The sequence below is a fragment of the Podarcis raffonei genome, chromosome 5 (genome assembly GCF_027172205.1).
Source record: "Podarcis raffonei isolate rPodRaf1 chromosome 5, rPodRaf1.pri, whole genome shotgun sequence".
NCBI lineage: Eukaryota > Metazoa > Chordata > Lepidosauria > Squamata > Lacertidae > Podarcis > Podarcis raffonei.
This window is the reverse complement of record NC_070606.1, coordinates 70,145,455-70,164,775: the sequence shown is the minus strand read 5'-3', so window position 1 is coordinate 70,164,775 and position 19,321 is coordinate 70,145,455.

Below are 19,321 nucleotides of genomic sequence, written 5' to 3'. Positions count from 1 at the left end.
CTGCAGCTCTTTTCTTGTGTTCTTGTGCAATTGTTATACCTATGTACCTCAGCTATTTTCCTTTCAACAAAGGCCTGGATGTTCAAGCTGGAGAACAGAGAGACATCATTCTTTCATCCAATAGGTTGCATTAATAAGCTGTGAGGAACAACTAAGAAACTTAGGATATGAGAACACTTAGATATATTGTCATGATCTAATCATTTTTCCTCAGTAGCAGAATTCAAACGAGACAAACCATTTCTTCTCTAGCTCATACGGTAGAGGTTTGAAAAGAATGGGTATAGGAAAATAGCCCTTTATACCTTGTTACAGATTTTCATTCAATTTTTTTATTAAAATATATATGGATCCATTTAGGATTGTTCTTCTACCTAGCAATTTAACAAGTAGAGTGTTAAACTCATAAAGCTCTAGAGCTGAAGTTCCCAAACTGTAGTCCAGGGGAGTTACATTCAGGAGATTCTCAGCTTGCTTGCTTTCGTTCTTTTTCACTTTCTTTTTTAAAAAAGTATGTTACTAGCATTTGTAGCACCTTTGAGAAAATGTGCAGACAATATTCTCATTTTGTGTGAGAGAAAATAGTCTCCTCCCCCATCATTGTTTTACTTCCCCCACCCTACAGAAAAATACCTTGGATGCCTGAGAACCTCACAATGGTTTTATCCTCACAATAACCATATAAAATAGGGCATGTATGCTGAGATAAATGGCATGGCAAAGTGACTTAATCTAATGAGTTAAATAGAGAAGATCTCCTTGTCTAAGCAATGTTGGGACTCAATACCAGGGGTCTCTTAATGGTAGAGACAAGTAAGATTTTCCCCCAACTTTTTTTTTAAGTGTCAATCCCCGTCCTTGTAGTTTACAAGCTAACAGTTTAGCATGAAGCAGTCAGAAGAATCATTAATACAAGGCAAATTGGCATCAGCTCCAAGGGACTAGCATTCGTCTTTTTTTCACATAGCTTGTCCCACAGTTATATTAATAGCTGCATCTCTCTAGCATCATACTGAGTATGCTGCTGATAAATCTGACCCTACAAATTTGTAGTGTTGAATAATATCACCTTGATTCATAAAATCTCTTTCATCTTTCCATGCGGAGGTCTGTAGCTTGTTCATTGCTCAGCTAGTCACCGAATCTGCTTTATGGCTTGAATATCTCTATCATCCAGTCCCATAGGGAACATTTAAGAAGGCAGTATTGCTTCCTGTAAAAAGATAATAAAACTTGAGAATCTTTTCGTCCATACTCTAATACAACAGGAAGTGGAATTTTTGTCCAAAGGTGAACATTTTCTCTTCATCCCTGACCTTGAACTTTTCACATTATTACTGATCATATTATAACTCTCAATATCTGGGAATCCTGTGTTTTTATAAAAGCTTCCAACCTTCCCAGTTTGTGCCAGTTACTTTCCAACCAAAACATGTACAGTGGTACCTCAGGTTACACACGCTTCAGGTTACATAGGCTTCAGGTTACAGACTCCACTAACCCAGAAATATTACCTCGAGTTAAGAACTTTGCTTCAGGATGAGAACAGAAATCGTGCTCCGGCGGTGCGGCAGCAGCAGGAGGCCCCATTAGCTAAAGTGGTGCTTCAGGTTAAGAACAGTTTCAGGTTAAGAACGGACCTCCAGAATGAATTAAGTACTTAATCCGAGGTACCACTGTACTGTATAGTGGTACCTCGGGTTACATACTCTTCAGTTTACAGACTCCACTAACCCAGAAATATTACCTCGAGTTAAGAACTTTGCTTCAGGATGAGAACAGAAATCGTGCAGCGGCGGAAGCGGGAGGCCCCATTAGCTAACATGGTGCTTTGGGTTAAGAACAGTTTCAGGTTAAAAACAGACCTCCAGAATGAATTAAGTTCTTAACCCGAGGTACCACTGTAATCACAAGTCCCTTAGAAGAAGTCCACTCTTGTAGTTAGGGGCAGTCTCTGTGTTAGGCAAGGTGAAGCCATTTGCTTCAGGTGGCAAATTTGACCCCCGCCTCACCCCTGCCATCATTCTGTTGCCAGCTACACTGGGACTTTGCCCATTCCGCCAACACAGCCCCATTGCCTCACTGCTGCCACTGTGCCCTGGCCACTACTGTTAAGTCATGGTGGCTGTGCAGGAACAGTTGTAGGTGAGGGTACAGTTCGGATTTAAAGCTCTCAGACACAGAGCTTCAAATCCCAGGCTTGTACCTAGAAACACAGCACAAAAGGCAGTCCAGATGAGCACAGACTCACATGGAAAGAGCTGGAAATTTGTAAAAAAACAACAACACCCACCCTTTGCAGATTCACAACTGCAGTGAATCTGCAAAGAGGTTATTATTATTTTTTACACATCTACAAGCAAGAATACATACCAAACACACACTTTTGAATTATTTTAAGGTAAAAAATAAAGAAACCCCCACTCTCTCCCCCACCCCACTCCCATAACTGATTGTGTAGGAATACACAATAAACCTCTGGACCTATTTGTCTAAAATTTGGCAGCCCTAATGCACTCCAGGAAGTCTCCTGTACCTGGAAACTTCATCCACTTGGGCCAAAGAGGGGGAAAGTTACAGCTATTTTCAAGATTCCCCATTATTATAAATGGTGGAATTTTATACAAAGTGGCTTGGAACCTAAGACACCAACTGAAGTTAAGGTGCACAGAATGACTCAGAAACAGAACTGAATCTTGGGGGCCATGCATATCCCTATTAAAGATCACCTGATGTCATTGAAATACAATATTTGAGGTGGTTCGTACATTCCTCTGAAATGCAAAGGATGAAAGAGCATGTGTGAACCAGCTGTAAGAGCAGAAAAAAAGACACTATTATTTTACTACTCAGCTTGTGTATATATAGTAATTGTGTTATAGATCGAAACAACTAATAAATGCTAAGTGATCTCAAGTATGTATTCTAAGAGATATCAAAGGAGGTTTATTCCTAGAAGATTTCAGAGGCGTTTCTCCCTCCCCCCCAACCAAGGCAATTTATTTGAAATCATGCCATTTTGCTCAAGGAGCACTTAAGATGGCGTACAAAACACACACAGAGAGAATTTCCACACAGAATAATAAAACAGTTAAAACCCAAAATAAACCAAAATGCTAAACTTAATTTATTCTAAGAATGCAATTGTGTGTGATATTGAAAAAGTAGTGTCATCATGTCCATTGCATATCCACATATTTTAGCAATACCAGAGCCTTGTTTTACAGTTGCATGTTTTAGATAATGAAGTCCCAAGTGCCAACATTTCTATTATTCTATTATTTAGCAACCAGGAAGAAAAATCTGGGTTTTTTTCTTACTGCATTTCCAAGGGTACTGTGTTTTCCTCTCTTTCTTTCTCTTTCTCTTCCTTTTATTCTTTTTTACAGTGCCTGACCCAAATATCTTCCATACTTTTGATAAGTATGGTCATTAAGTGCATGGATTTAGATGATTTTCCATGATACAGTTTCTTTCAGACAAGCAGTGAGTGACGCAGTCTTTCTGTACAGTGGAGCTGTTTTTTATGCAACCCAGCTCTGCTAGTGCACAGTTGGGGGAAGTTGAAAGAACTGGTTGTAATTCTACTGAGATTTCTTTTATAAAGTTGAATGGAGCTTTTTGTCTATACTGACCTGAACCTAAATGGTTACATTTTCCTCTTACCATTTTCCTCCCGAGGATACCACATGCCAGTAAGCATTCCTGAAGCACAATGAGAAGCTAGATTGGAAATGTTATTGATATGTTATTGTGATATAGTATTTCTGTTCAGTTTTCTCATTGTATTTAGGGTATATTTTAAAATGCATATTATTAGAAGACAGCAGCCAAAGAATTGGCTTGTGGCATCCCATATTGATCCTTGATTCACACATATAGCTCAGTTGGTACAACATGAGACTTTTAAGGTCACTGAGAATTGTCCTGTTGACAGTCTGTTTGCTTGCCCATTTTTTTCCTATCAATAATGTGCAGATACTCCTACCTCTAGATCCTATGCATATTTGCTTATTTGCGTTGCTCATTTGTTTAACCCAGTCTTCAACTCCAGAAAATTATCCAGAGCAACTAACAATTTAATACAGTCATACCTCATGTTACGTTTGCTTCAGGTTGTGTGTTTTCAGGTTGCGTCCCATGGCGACCCAGAAGTACCAGAAAGGGTTACTTCCAGGTTTCGCCACTCACGCATGCGCAAAATGATGTCACGTGCAGAAGCGGTGAATTGCGACCCGCGCATGCGCAGACGTGGGTTGCATTCTGCTCATATTGTGAACGGGCCTCCGGAACGGATCCTGTTCGCAACCAGAGGTACCACTGTAATTGTTTATAGCTGCTAAAATAATCTCAATAAAACAACAAAACTTTGGAGAACATAAAATGCAGATCAGTGAAACAAAACCTTACAAAAAATCTAAAAAGTTAAAGGTTCTCCACCTGATTCTGAATGATAAAAGAGCTGAAAAGACATCTGCTGTCATGGGTAGAAATGCTTTGTAGGGAGGGAAATCCAAGTAGAGCAGCCATCACTGAAAAAAGACCTATATTTCCTCCTACCTTTCCTTAGATAGCAATGAGATTTAAGAGGAAGGCCTCTATCAATGATTTTAGGATTCATGCAAGTTCTTTAGGGACTGAGCAGTCCTTAAGTATCACTGACCTGCCCTATAAACTATCAGGCTTTGGGGAATTGGCTTCCTCCCTTGTGGCAGTAAATAGGAAGATCAAATGAAAGAAACGTCTTACCAGTTGGATTCTTTAATAATCACAGTGAGAGACAAAACAACACATCTCCCTAGAAATGGCGGTGCTCCCAATTAAGGCTCACTCCCCACTCTGTCCCTATTAATCTACGTCTCTCCTACGTCTTGTAATCTGAGTTTGTACCGTCTGCACTTTCTGTTCTGAGCCTTTCTAAGCTCAACTTTGGGGAGGGCGGTGGAGGAATGCTGTCCAACAACTTTGAAATCTGTTAACCCTCTCCCCCCCAATGTTTCTTCTTCTTCTAGCTGTTCCTCATCCAGTATTTCCCAGCTTTTGCCTTCTGAACTATGCCTCTCTGCAAACCACTGTTCCGAATCTACACTGTCCTCCTGTTCCCGAGAAGATTCAGGATCAGGGGGAGGGGGTGGCTCCCACCATTCCTCCTCAGTGCAGCCTTCCTCAGCATGATCCCTGACATAAACAGACCCTAGTTGAAAGCTTCAAAACCAGAAGACGTGTCACATTGCATCTTCATATTTGAAGACCGCCTTCTTCCCCTACTGATAGTACACTTGATTAATTTTCACTGGCACTGGTCCTTAAGTAAAATTAAGCGAAAGGAGAAGGCAACTTTGACAACTTCTAGGTAGTTTGCCAGAATCTGTTTAGTACAGTGGATAATCCAGACATTGCTTCCCAAACTAAAATGCTGGTGAAGAATAATGTCTGAATGCTTCCTATTGCTGATGAGATTAGGAATGGGAAGGAAAAAAATAGCTGTGAAACCTTTAGCTCTCAAAAGAGGGTGAACAGGAAAAAAAACCCTTCCAAAAGGATTGGCCTTATTGACAAAAGCCTGTTCTCCTTGCGTATTTGTTAAGAAACATATTATATATTTTGTAGCCTAATGTTTCTGTTAGATCAAACCCACTATTTAACAAGTCAAGTGAAGATTACACCTTCAGTATATCTACAAGAGTGTCTGTATCCCAAAGGATGTCTTGTGTTCAGAAATCTCAGGCTCAGCTTGAACTTGTGGCCCTCGATTCTGGCAGCCAATAGAAAGAGTAAGGTAGGAGGGGGAATATTCTTTAAGACACAGGAAGGGTCATTGTTTTTGAAAGAACCACAGAATCCGAGGGGATTTGTAAAGATGAACACACACAAAAAACCCTTTGGCAATTTGGGACATCTGGTCCATACTAAAGAATCGAAAAGGTCAGAGAATGCTTGCTGTGCAGCAGGAAAGAAGCAGAAACTCCACTTGCCATAAATACAGACATCTGAACGAAACTGTATTAACAAACTTTGACATCGTGGAGAAGTTAAGATGAATGATCTTCCCACTGAGTTTTATCCTGGAAAAAAGAAAGAAAGAAAAGAAAAAGGAGAACAAATGTCATATTTGTCATGAAAGCATCCATCTTGTCAGTTCTGCAGTTCCCCAACCGCTTGGGGGGGGATATAAATCCCCGGTGTAACTAGCCACTTGGGTGCCTGGTGCGGCGCGCGCGTCCTGCAGCTGGGGGCGGGGTGAGCTGCCCATGGGGTGGGGCGAGCCAAGGCAGGGCATGCCGCGTGGAGCCTCTCCACAGCCTCCTCCTCAGCTGTAGCGTGGCTGAGGTGGTGGGCAGGCGAAAGCCCCGCGCTACTCTAAAAAGCAGCACAGAGCTTGCAAGGTAGTCCACCTGCTGCCTCCCCCTCAGGAGAGAGGCATGGCTCAGGCACACTGCAGGCCCTGCGGTGTGGCACCCAGTGCCCCTTACTTCACTTAGCTACTAGTGGTGTTGGAAGGTAGGTGCGGGAGTTTTTTTTTCTTCAACAAAAGGTGTTGTGGGCCCAATTTTTATTTTTATTTTAAAAACACATATTTTTGCCATTTTGTCACCTCAGTGATGACACTTGAGGCAGCCTGCAGCCATCGCACGCCCCCCCCTTCCTACTCTACTGCCCATCCCCTTGAAAGGACAGAACTTAATGCAGCTCAGCCAATCCCAAGGAGGCATGGGTGAGTCTTCAGGGTGCTCATTCCAACAGCCAACAGCCATTGCTCTTCCTCAACCTCGGCCCTCAAGATGTTTTGAGACTACACTTCCCATCATCCCTGACCACTGGTCCTGCTAGCTAGGGAGGGCCGAGGTTGAGGAAGCCTGCTCTTCAGGCTCTCTGCTAGTACAGTGGTACCTCGGGTTACAGATGCTTCAGGTTACAGACTCCCCTAACCCAGAAATAGTACCTTGGTTTAAGAACTTTGCTTCAGGATGAAAACAGAAATTGGGCGGTGGCGGCAGCAGGAGGCCCCATTATCAGGAGGTACCTCAGGTTAAGAACAATTTCAGGTTAAGAACGGACCTCCAGAACAAATTAAGTTCTTCACCTGAGGTACTACTGTACTGGATTTGCTGATTGTCATGTGAGGACAAACAGTATACGTGTAGTTTGGTACTTGTTGATTGGCCTGGAAAGTTAAGTCCTTTTCCTGTCTGCTCTGTGCTGCAGAACTACTGTGGAGTCAATGACAGTTTTGGCTGATCATTTAATTTGGCTTCTTAGGGGTGGATGTGTTACTCTCTCTCCCTCTCTCTCACTCTCTCCCTCTCCCCCCCCTTCTCTCTCTGTGTGTGTGTAGGATTCACACTATTCTTCTGACTATAAATTATTTTAACTTGTATTTTTATATTGTTATATCCCATCCCAATACTTTATGTGGAAGAGTGGGTAAGAAAGCCAGTACAGTGGTACCTCGGGTTACATACACTTCAGGTTACATACGCTTCAGGTTACAGACTCCGCTAACCCAGAAATAGTGCTTCAGGTTAAGAACTTTGCTTCAGGATAAGAACAGAAATCATGCTCCAGCGGCACAGCGGCAGCAGGAAGCCCGATTAGCTAAAGTGGTGCTTCAGGTTAAGAACCGTTTCAGGTTAAGAACGGACCTCCAGAACGAATTAAGTACTTAACCCAAAGTACCACTGTAAATAAGAAGATGATCTGGTAAGTTTCCTAAAGACTTGTGACCTGATGATTCCCAGCTGGTACTGAGTTTGAGAGCCACCATGAGACTGCTATGGGGAAAGCCCGTCTGAAGGGCCACAGACCACTCTTGGCATATATAGTTCAGGTGAAAACCTATCAGCAACTCAGAAACGCACACACATAAATCCCAGCCTAAATATACGTAAGGATTTGACTTGTCACTTTTAATTTTTTTTAAAAATGGAATCCCTTCAATTATGGTGCAGCACTTCCTCAATAACCCACAGGCCTATTTATAGAATTAGCCAAGGCTGTTTTGGCAAATGCGTTTTCTTCTTCTTCAAGAGCTATTTTACACACCTAGTTCCGAACCAGTTATGAGTTGGAATCCAGATGGTAGCTTTGGGAATCCAGCTGTTTTTGCTCAAGAGCCACCGTCACTCTACAACCCCCCTAGTGTGTTCAACGAGCATCTCAGCTCTGTTCCCCTGTTCTCAAGCCGAAGAGCTCCTAATCAAGCATGGAGAAATGAGGATCATTTCCTTTTGTTCCTCTTTTTAATTAAATTTATTCCACCTCGGTGCCAGTGCTCATTCTGATCCTTTTGCTATGCAAATGATGAAGTTAACTTTTATTAGGAGAACAAGGAGTGCACACTCGAGAGTTAAAAAGCTGGCTTTCCCCCCTCTCTCCAAGACTACTTGTGCTTAAGTGTAATCTCAGGTGCTCATGTTACCATGCACAACGCTGTCTTCCACTTCCAGTTAGAATAATTAAAGGGTTGTCTGGGAACGTCTTGCTTTGTTTCCTTTTATTCAGACAGAAACACAAAAGCCCACATTATATTCTGACTTTAAAACCCTGATCTCCTACAGTTGGCAGCTTCTGTGGCTGAGCTAATGTTTGCCTCATCTCTTCATTTGTGTTCCAGCGGGCTGTTTCCAATTCACATTGATGCGTAAAACCCCATGAAGGGCTTTTACCTGATTTTACCCTCGCCATTTAAAAATTAGAGGGAAACTAACATTTTCATAGGAAAAGGAAATGTTGACCTACAAAGGGATTTCCTCTGAATCTGGAGCATTCAGCCAGCGCAATTAGATATACTAAGGGGAACAAATTAGCATATGCCTTAAATAAAACATTGCAGTGAAATCTGGTTGCTATCATATTTTCTAATAGAAGGTTTGATACAAATGTTAGGGAAAGGTTTGAACTTTCATATTATGTAACAAGCATAATCATTCACCATGATTAAAACTGGAAAATAATAATAATGTAACTGGAATCATAAGCAAGTTTACTCAGAAGCAAATTCAGTGGTGCTTTCTCCCTAAGAAGAGAATCAGTGTTAGTATTGAACTTTTTTGTTGTTGTTGTTGTTCTGAGGGACATTTTTTGTGCGACAGATGTGAGGAAGCCATGCTCATATCTTGCATTCCTTCTGGGGGCAGCCTACAGATTGTGCCTTTCCTCTGCAAAATGCAATGAAGGAGTAGTTAGAAAAGGACTGTACCCCTGATTCTTTGTATTTTGTGAGAAAATTAGGCAACTCACTTGTTGAGTGAGTTGTTGAGTGAGTTTTCAGTATCTGAGTTCAGTGCCCTGTGCTGTCTACTACAATCTGGATCCCTTGAGAGGTTGTTGGATTCCAAACATCAGCCCTACCCTGGATGGGCAGTAATCAGGGAAGACAGAGTTGACAACCCATCAACATCTGGAGATAATGCGGCATTCCCACCACTGCGTCCTGCCACGCTGAACTCCCCACTGCCTTGCCCCTTCCCTTTTCACTCTCTCCATATCTGGTGGCGGGTCTCAGCATTGGGATGTCAGGTGAGCAACGCCGCAAAACTTGCAATGCTCCACCAACGAAGACTGCATAGAAGAGGACTTTCCATAACTGAGGAACCACTGTGGAGAAGCCTCTTTCTCATGTTACAACACTAGACCCAGAGTGAAGGATGAGATCATCTTGTTTAGGAACATGTCAAGGTCAAACTTCTCAAGCAACTAGCTGCTTCTCTCCCCCCGCCCAAAGAGCTGTTGGTAGTCAACACAACATATTAGGGTGGTATTGGTTAGGATGGGTGGAAATGAGAAGAAAATTAGCAGGAGGAAGAAGCAGGGGAATGGATCCCAGACACTCCTTTATTCCTGTTCAGCAGCCATGCTTTGCTTCCAGCGTTCCATTCTTGTATGAACCAAGTTAATTCTGCCTTTCCAGAGACTGGGAAGAAGGAAAGGCAATTCTATAGCTGGTTGTGTTCATCTTACCCTAGCATCTTTTCACCATCCCTTGAAGACCTCCACCTTCCACCAGCCCCTTGGGGGCTCATAATGTGATCAACTGATGCCATGTTCAACTGATGCTTTTCTGCTGGTGGTTATGTCTTCATTATTGCAGTTTTATGGTTTGGTTCTTGTTATTTTAATCTGCATTTGAACAGAAACTATACACCACCCTTGGAACTTGGCTAGAAGAGCAGCCTAAAAATATGATAGATAAACAAGATGGCATTGCCATCAATCTAAGCAGGCTTCATTTTCCCTCAGTGACATGACTACTACATTGTCAGATCTGATTTAGCTACCTAGTGACATGATATCACGTTCGCCATGATTCCTGAATGGTAATGATCACTCTAGGAACTGTCTTTTTAGGAATATTGACTTTCTCCCTCCTTCCTGTTGCTTGGTATAGTCCCATTTTTATATATCCTCATTTAGCTTTATACTCTTACATTAGATTAGCTTACTTGTATTGTTTTATTATATGATAATGTGTGAATTTATTGTCTGCAATTATTGACATTATGATATTTTAAAATATCTCTTATTTCTTTATTTTTTCATGGAAAAGTGGCATACAAATTAACAGATGATGGTGATGACCAGTGCTTTTATTTTTTTCTTTAAATATGTTTAGGGGTACAGTGGTACCTCGGGTTACATATGCTTCAGGTTACATACGCTTCAGGTTAGAGACTCCGCTAACCCAGAAATAGTGCTTCAGGTTAAGAACTTTGCTTCAGGATGAGAACAGAAATCGTGCTCCGGCGTCATGGCAGCAGCAGGAGGCCCCATTAGGTAAAGTGGTGCTTCAGGTTAAGAACAATTTCAGGTTAAGTACGGACCTCCGGAATGAATTAAGTACTTAACCTGAGGTACCACTGTACTGTCATTTTCCTACTCATATTGAAATACTGCCCCTTGATGAGGCCAAACTTATAGTCACAAAATGTTTAGGGGTATGCGTACCTCTGCGTACTCCCAGGAAAAAAAAGCACTGACAATGACAAAGATGAAAAGGAGAGCAAAGCTTTAGCCAGAGAAGGGGGATGGGTGAATTGTACTATAGTAACATTGGATAGTGAAAACATGCAGTAGAAACCACTGGGGAGGAAAAGAACATTCTCACTACTTTGCCATGAAAATAATGGTGAATGTTTGGCACATCCCTAGTTTTGTATACGTCTTATTCTAATTTCATATACGTATGTTCCATCCAAAATGCTGTGACAGCATAAGCCTAGACTTTGTTCCTAGTTATATTGATGTACCTCCTTTGATCCTTCATCCATCTGAGTTCCCCCCACCCCAATTTATACTTGTGCAAGATGAGAATTAGGCACTACAGGTTCATAAAGCCAAGTCATTTTATCTTTGTTATGTTTTACTCTGAATATAAATTCACAACATATGCTCTGAGCTCTGAAATATTGTACACATCCCCATTCTAAAATAGTACATATTTCATCTCATGATTTCATAATGTAAAGCTGCTTTACTGGCATTTGGGGTATTATTCTTAATACACATCTACTGCATGAACGGGAACAGTTCCATAGATCAGGCACCAAACATATATGAATCAAAATGTGCATTTAGGCCCAATATTAAAGATTTATAGAATACATTTGTGAATTATGGGCCCATAATACTTAATTCCTAGTAAAATCCTTAACAGAGAAAGACATTGCTCTGCTTGTTCCAGCATTCACAGTAGCTGTTTCTTTCTTTTTAGCTCCAATATATCTGTCACTTTGGAGGAGGCTTTGAAAATAAGCAAAAGACTTAGTCCACCCAGTGTAACTCTTTCGTTGGCGTGGCACAGCACCAAACTTGCTGCTGGAATGGTTCCAGGGACATGAATGGAGTTATGGCAACAGACGGCTTGTCCCACAATATCCCAAGCCTTTGGAAATGGCACACTGCTATTTATTCCATTTAAAGGAAATTTAATTGATGGACAAATTAATAAAATGTGTGTTCTTACACTATGCTCGTGTATTCAAGTGTCTCACACCCAGGGATAAACACATGATGGGTATCATAGTCCCATCAGATGCATCTACCTCTACCCTACGCTCACACAACAACGTTGTTGTTGTTTAGTCGTTTAGTCATGTCCGACTCTTTGTGACCCCATGGACCAGAGCAAGCCAGGCACTCCTGTCTACCACTGCCTCCCACAGTTTGGCCAAACTCATGTTAGAAGCTTCAAGAACACTGCCCAACCATCTCATCCTCTGTCGCCCCCTTCTCCTTGTGCCCTCAATATTTCCCAACATCAGGGTCTTTTCCAGGGAGTCTTCACACAACAATACTTAACTTAAAAACAAGCAAACCAACAGATCAGATTAAGGGTCTTCTTCCAGTGTCCTATCTAGTTGTGGATCAATTCAGAGTGGCTGTTCCTTTATCACATGGTGATGAGCAGGCCAATGACCATGTTCTTCCTTGCCCAGTGCTAAGGTGCCAGTTGTGTATTCCTGCCATGAGGAACACAGTTATACTAGGCAACGTTGGAGTGCCTTAATGAGTACATGCCAGGGATGGTTCTGAGGAAGGCTGCACTGAAGAAGAATGGTGGGAGCCACGCCCTCCTCCTGATCCTGAATATTCCCAGGAGCAGAAGGACAGTATAGATTTGGAACAGTGGTTTGCAGAGGGGCATAGTTCAGAAGGCAGAAGCTGGGAAATACTGGATGGAGAACAGCTTGCAGAAGAAACAAAAGAGAGAGAGAGTTAACAGATTCACAGTCTTCGGATAGTATCCCCCTGCCTTCCCCAAAGTCCCGGAGAGCTCAGAAAGTTGCAGAACAGAAAGCCCAGAGACTACAAGCTCAGATTACAAAACGTAGGAGTGTAATAGTAATAATAATAATTTATTATTACGGTCAAAGACCAGTTTGGAAGACGTAGGAGTGACATAGATTAATAGGGATGAAAGGGGGAGTGACCTTAATTGGGAGAACTGCCATTCTGGTTAGATGCTTTCTTTTGCCTTTTAAGAATTCCCTTTCATTTGATCTGCTCATTTACGGCTGCAGGGGAAGAAGCCAGTTCCCCAAAGCCTGACAGTACAGGAGGCTTCTCACTTCACATTGGTCCTCCAGCTCATGGAGATGAAAGGAATCACAACTGGAGAAGGGCTAGTACAGGGAAGTACACTCCAGGTAGTACAGGGAAAGACTCTTGATTGAAGCACTGGAGAGATGTTGCCAGTCAATTTAGATGATACTGAGCTTAATTGGCGAACTGGTCAGACTCTGTATAAGGCAGCTTGTTATGCTCCAATGCAGGTACAGCTAGTGTACTCATTCCCACAACCCCACCCCATCACAAGTGAACCCATAATCCGAATACCTAAGGGGGGCTACAGATGGCTATTTGTGGCATTTTTATCTTGTTCAATTTAAGTGTGTATGTGTTTGCAAGCATGTCTGCCATAGGAGGGCATTACTTTTAAGCACATTAAGAAACTGGGTTAGGCAAAAACTTCTTGTTGATATGCACTGAGTAGCAAACCAAGGTTTACCCTGTATAACGTATGAAAAAGCCTGCAGGTTGCTATCCCATCCAATTACATCTGCAGTTGCCTCCCACCCAACAGTACAATCTTACCCAACTGTGCTTTAAAATGAAATCGTTGGTCGGCACTGCACTGTTGAGGCAATAATATTCCAACTCCCATCTCTGCTAAGTTTAGTAGGCAAGTTCACCTCTCTTCTTAACTTTCCATTCCCAAAATTTATCCCCCTCCCTTTTTTATTCCATCATAATTTTTTTATTTCATCATAATTGAAGCTTTGCTTCATCTTAGATAGACTCTCTCACATTTTGAATGATTGAGAAAGGCCAACGGTATGTGGCAGCTGGCATTAAATAAAATCCATCATTTGACTATCCTCCTCTTGGGGGCAGGTTTGCATCATTCTGGGCAAGAAGAAGAAGAAGTCAAATACTCTCTAATATGGAAAATATTGATTTAGTGTCATCAAAACTGTCCCAAACCCTCACTTGACATCATACAAAGTAATATAGTGCATTGCTCCAATAGTCTGAGGTATATATTTTTCTTCTCTGGTGTCTATAAACCGTGTGCTTTAAGATTAAGTAGAGGCTAGAAACTCAAAAGAACAGGAGAAAGGCATGAAAGGAACTTTCTTTTCTTTTGTGGCTTTATTTCTACAACAAAATATGAATTGTCTTATAGCCTACCTTTTTGTATCTATATCTAGATACGACACAAGATATACTTAACATTAAAACATTATAACAATTTAAAAATCTTAAAGAGAACCATATGAACTTTACTGACGAATTTGCTTCCCTATGATGTCGCGATGACCACCAACTTGGACGATTGGGCCACTTAATGGGGAAAACTAGTGTCCAGTTCAAGGAAAGTAATAATACCACTCTATTCTGCCTTGTTTCCCAGTAGTGATGTAGGGAAGTGAAAGCTTGACCATAAAGAGGGCTGATCGCTGAAGAATTGATGCTTTTGAATTATGGTGCTGGAGGAGACTCTTGAGAGTCCCATGGACTGCAAGAAGATCCAACCTATCCATTCTTAAAGAAATCAGCCCTGAGTGCTCACTGGAAGGACAGATCGTGAAGCCGAGGCTCTAATGCTTTGGCCACCTCATGAGAAGAGAAGACTCCCTGGAAAAGACCCTGATGTTGGGAAAGATGGAGGGCACAAGGAGAAGGGGACGACAGAGGATGAGATGGTTGGACAGTGTTCTCGAAGCTACCAGCATGAGTTTGACCAAACTGCAGGAGGCAGTGGAAGACAGGAGTGCCTGGCGTGCTCTGGTCCATGGGGTCACGAAGAGTCGGACACAACTAAACGACTAAACGACTAAACAACAACAATTCTGCCTTGGTCCGACCACACCTGGAATACTGTGTCCAATTCTGGGCACCACAATTTAAGAAAGATGTTGACAAGCTGGAACATGTGCAGAGGAGGGCAGCCAAGATGATCAAGGGTCTGGAAACTAAGCCTTATGAAGAACAGTTGAAGGAGCTGGGTGTCTTCAGCCTGGAAAAGAGGAGACTGAGAGGAGCTATGAGAGCCGTCTTCAAATATCTTAAAAGCTGTCACACGGAAGAGGGAACTTGCTTGTTTTTTCCTGCTCTGGAGGGTGGGACTTGAACCAATGGCTTCAAGTTGCAAGAAAGCAGGTTCGGACTAGACATACGGAAAAACCTTCTGACAGGAAGAGCTGCTCGGCAGTGGAAGAGACTCCAAGGAGAGGTGGTGGCCTCTCCTTCATTGGAGGTTTTTAAACAGACATTGGATGGCCATCTGTCATGGATGCTTTAGCTGAGATTCCTGCATTGCAGTGGGTTGGACTAGATGACCCTTGGGGTCACCTCCAATTCTATAATTCTATTATAGCTATGTTCTCGTTCTAATGTTGGAAGCAGGATGGCTCTGAATGCCACTTGATAGGAATCACGGGTGTGAAGACGACTGTTACCCTCAGATTCTGCTTGTGGGCTTCTCATGGGCATTTGGTTGGCTACTGAGAGAGTAAGATACTGGACTATCTATTGACGACTGAGGCTTTGGTCTGATCCAGCAGGCATTTTCTTAACTGTTAGTACCATATTTTAAAATCAGAAATCTGCTAACTGTTATGGGAATGCATATTCTTAACTGCCCGTATAAGACTGGCAGAATAGAAAAGTTTTCAGCTGGTGTTTATAGATTGAAACAGAAGGTGCCTCCTTTCCTCTGGACTCAGAAAGTGTAAATCCCTCTTCCTACTTGGTGGATCTTCTCCATACGTACAATGAATTCACAAGCAGCAGCAAGCTCCACCCCCAGAAGGCTGCCAGTTGGGAGATGTGACTCTAGCCCTGGAAAGGTTCTCCTGCTCTAACTTGTGGAGTAGGATAGAAATGGTCAGAGATAGTGTGCTCCTTCCCACACTCCCCCCCCTTGTTTGTTGATTTAGGCCACATTCATGCCATATATTGAAAGCCCAATGATGCCACAGTAAACAGTCATGGCTTCCCCCAAGGAATTCTGGGAGTTGTGGTCCGTTAAGGGTACTGAGAATTGTCAAGAGATACCTATCTCCAGGGGAAGGCAACCTAAGGCCCATGGGCCACAAGTGGCCCACGGGGGTCATTTAACCGGCCCCCGATCCGCCCCCAAACCAAGCCACCTTCTTGGCGAGTACCCAGACGCTGCGCTAAACCAGCACAGGGACACGCATGCGCAGACGCGATCTGGCCCACGGAGGGATCTCTGCTGGAGTGAACCGGCCCAGGAGAGGTAAATCTTGCTGACCCCTGTGCTATCTCTTTAATAGAGCTATAATATGCAGTTCATTGGGAAGAAGGATTCATAGTATTAGTTAAACCACTCTGAGATCTGTATGTCTGTGAGGTGAAGAAAGGTCTTTTCAGCACCCTTAACTACAGCTCCCAGAATTCTTGGGGGGGGGATTCACTACCACTGTTTAAAGTGGTATCACAGTGCTTTAAAGATATGGTGTGGATGTGGCCTTAACCTAGCAGATGAATGCATGAATAGGACTACTCTGTTTCCTACCTTGAACCAGTAACAATGTGTGGTGGAATAAACTGACTGCAATAAATAGGAAACAGCACAGCCCTGTTTGGAGGCTTGCAGGGGCTTTTCTGCTCAGCGTGAAACCACAAACTGCTTTTTAAACCCTGTTGTGTTGTATCTACAGGGTTTTGAGCTGAAAGCGGGGTGCAGGGAGGGACTGAACGAAGACACAATTCAGGCGCATGCACCTGGGCACCACAATGCCTTTGTTTAAAAATAGAAAGAAGGATTATTTATAAGCTTTTTTATATTTTTAATCTCACCTTTGGACTGAGACTCAGTTGCTAGGAGATGCATTTTGCAGCTATTTCATCTCCCAAACTTTAGTGCCTTAGGGCTAACTGAAAGCCGCAGACAGGTTTCTTTATTCTTCAGCCATGGAATGCTTCTATGTGATAAACTATAATTGTGACTATAAGCACTATTTGTAAACCTCTGTGGGAACGCTACAAGGGAGAGGTTACAGCAACAATAGTGTCCGCTTCAACAGTTTGCCTAGGTTTTTTCCCCAAACTTCTCAGCAGTTTCCTCTCAGCCTTTGACCTCACAATATTGTATATATTTAAACAACTGCTTGTCGCAAAGAGAAAGCCTTGCAAAGATGTGTTATTTGCAGCACCTGAAAAAGCAATGCGTCAGAGTCTAACATTCCACCCCACCTCCATGTAGGCTTCTATAGTGAATACAAAGGGAAATGTTAGACATATTAATATATTTGTAGTTGCATAAATGGCACCCTCTAACATTAATAATCTGTGCACTTAGTTTTCACTTCTTTTTCCAAAGAACTGAGGAAAAAGAAATAAACAGAACTGCAGTCAGCACCCCACATTTTGCATCCATTAAATATTCAAAAGTGGGGTGGGAGACCCTATGTTCAAACATTATATGGTGCAGGCCATCACTTTTCTATATTCTGCAATCCAAGTAGCAGCTGATGGATTCTAAAACCGTTTGACAAGCTCCTTTTGCAAAGCTTCGTCATGAAAAGGGCTTCATTGGCTTGGCTCTTTTAAAAAGTTGGACATGAAGCAACAATAAGTCAATGCCCTGGCAAAATAGAAGACACATGGGATCCTTAGCCTATAGCCAGTGTGCTATGGGAAGACTGTAATTCACCATGCATTGCAAAGGTGATTTGTTTCAAATCTACAGAAATACCCTGGAGTATATTGAGTATATTGCTGTATTGTGTATGTGCATCTGGGGGGCTCCTTAACAGCTCCTTAACATTGCAAACCCAACTAAGCGGCTCTAAAAACCAAAGGGAGTGTAAGAGGGAAATGACTCCCAGAGTAAACCCTTGTCATTAAAAGGGAATTTCTCGCCTGTGGCATTCAAAGTGTAAAACCACTTTGGCTACCCATTGGGTACGTTCTCCCTTTGTACTTTACTGGTGCAGGACTGGCAACTGACTGTGAACAAATTAGCTTAATTAATTACAAACATCAGTGTCCCAGCTGGACAAAATGCCAGAGGCCAGCTAGTATATGTCTCAGTGTGACAGGAAATAGCCTGTAATTCCGTCTGTTCCTGTTGATCAGAGCCAGTCCTAATTTCCTTTCTTGTTGCGTTTTAGGCATTGTGTGTCAAAGGTGTTGATTGTAACAAGCACCCCAAAATGTGTGTATGCATGTATGTGATGTATATGTGTGTGTATGCATTTGTATATGTAGCTATATTTGTATATAATTACCTCATTGGTTTCCAATTCAGCAGTATACAAATTCTGCTAAATAAATATGTAACATGCAATAAATAGGTAAAAGGTAAAATAAATATATAAAGGTATAATCAATATGTAAGCATTAATGGTCAAACCAGCTATGCTGCCCTCGGAACACTGCTGAAATCCTTGATCACCGATTAAATGCATAAGATTTGCTGGTGAGGCAATTCAGTGGTGTCTATACTTTGCTGCTGAAGAGGCAATAGAGAGCAATACAAAACTAGACATTGGGAGATGGTGGTGGAAGGAAGTGATGCTCTGGATACTGACAGGGAAGAGCCCTCACAAATATCCTCCATGGCTGTCTTTCCCTCCCTGGAATGTATCCTTGAGCTGTGATAACGTCTCTTTGCCTGGATAACGTTTGCCTGGATGAAGAGATGTGTGTGTTCATATGTAGCCTCCTGTACAATAGGTGAGGTTCCCATCCATTGTTCTGTCCATGTTTGCCCCAGCTCTGCCCATCACAGCCCTCAGATTTCCTACTGCCATACGTGTCCCTCAGGCTGAAACAGGTTGCCCACTGCTGCCTTTGAGAAAATTGAACTTCAGTTGACATTTACTTGACATTTGGCCCTCCCGCTTCTAAAGTTTACAAAGGAGGCATGGTCCATCTTCCAATGTGTGCAGCTGTGCAAAGCGTGTTCTCCTTCCTGGAGAGCACATGTTGCGGTGGGGTCTGGCACGCTACCGCCTTGTTGCTAGGCGGGATCATTTGGATAGCCATTAGCAAGGATTGGTAGTTTCCTGTTACTAGGGAAATTTTGATGTTGCCAATTAAGGGGAAGGGCTAAAATGTTTTAAATGTAAGATACGCAGCACTGACCGTTCTCTTTGCTGCGCGCATCGGATTACCCGCCCACCCTCCCTATATTTAGGGTTGTTCGCTTTGACCTTGCTATGCCTGTCATGGGGTCATCTGCTTTGGGGGCAGGGGCCTGGTAGGAATTTTGTCCAGTTGGCTGATTGGCTAGTGCCATCTGGTTTTTGCCTACTGTGTAGCAAATCATCACAACTTGTAAGATTGT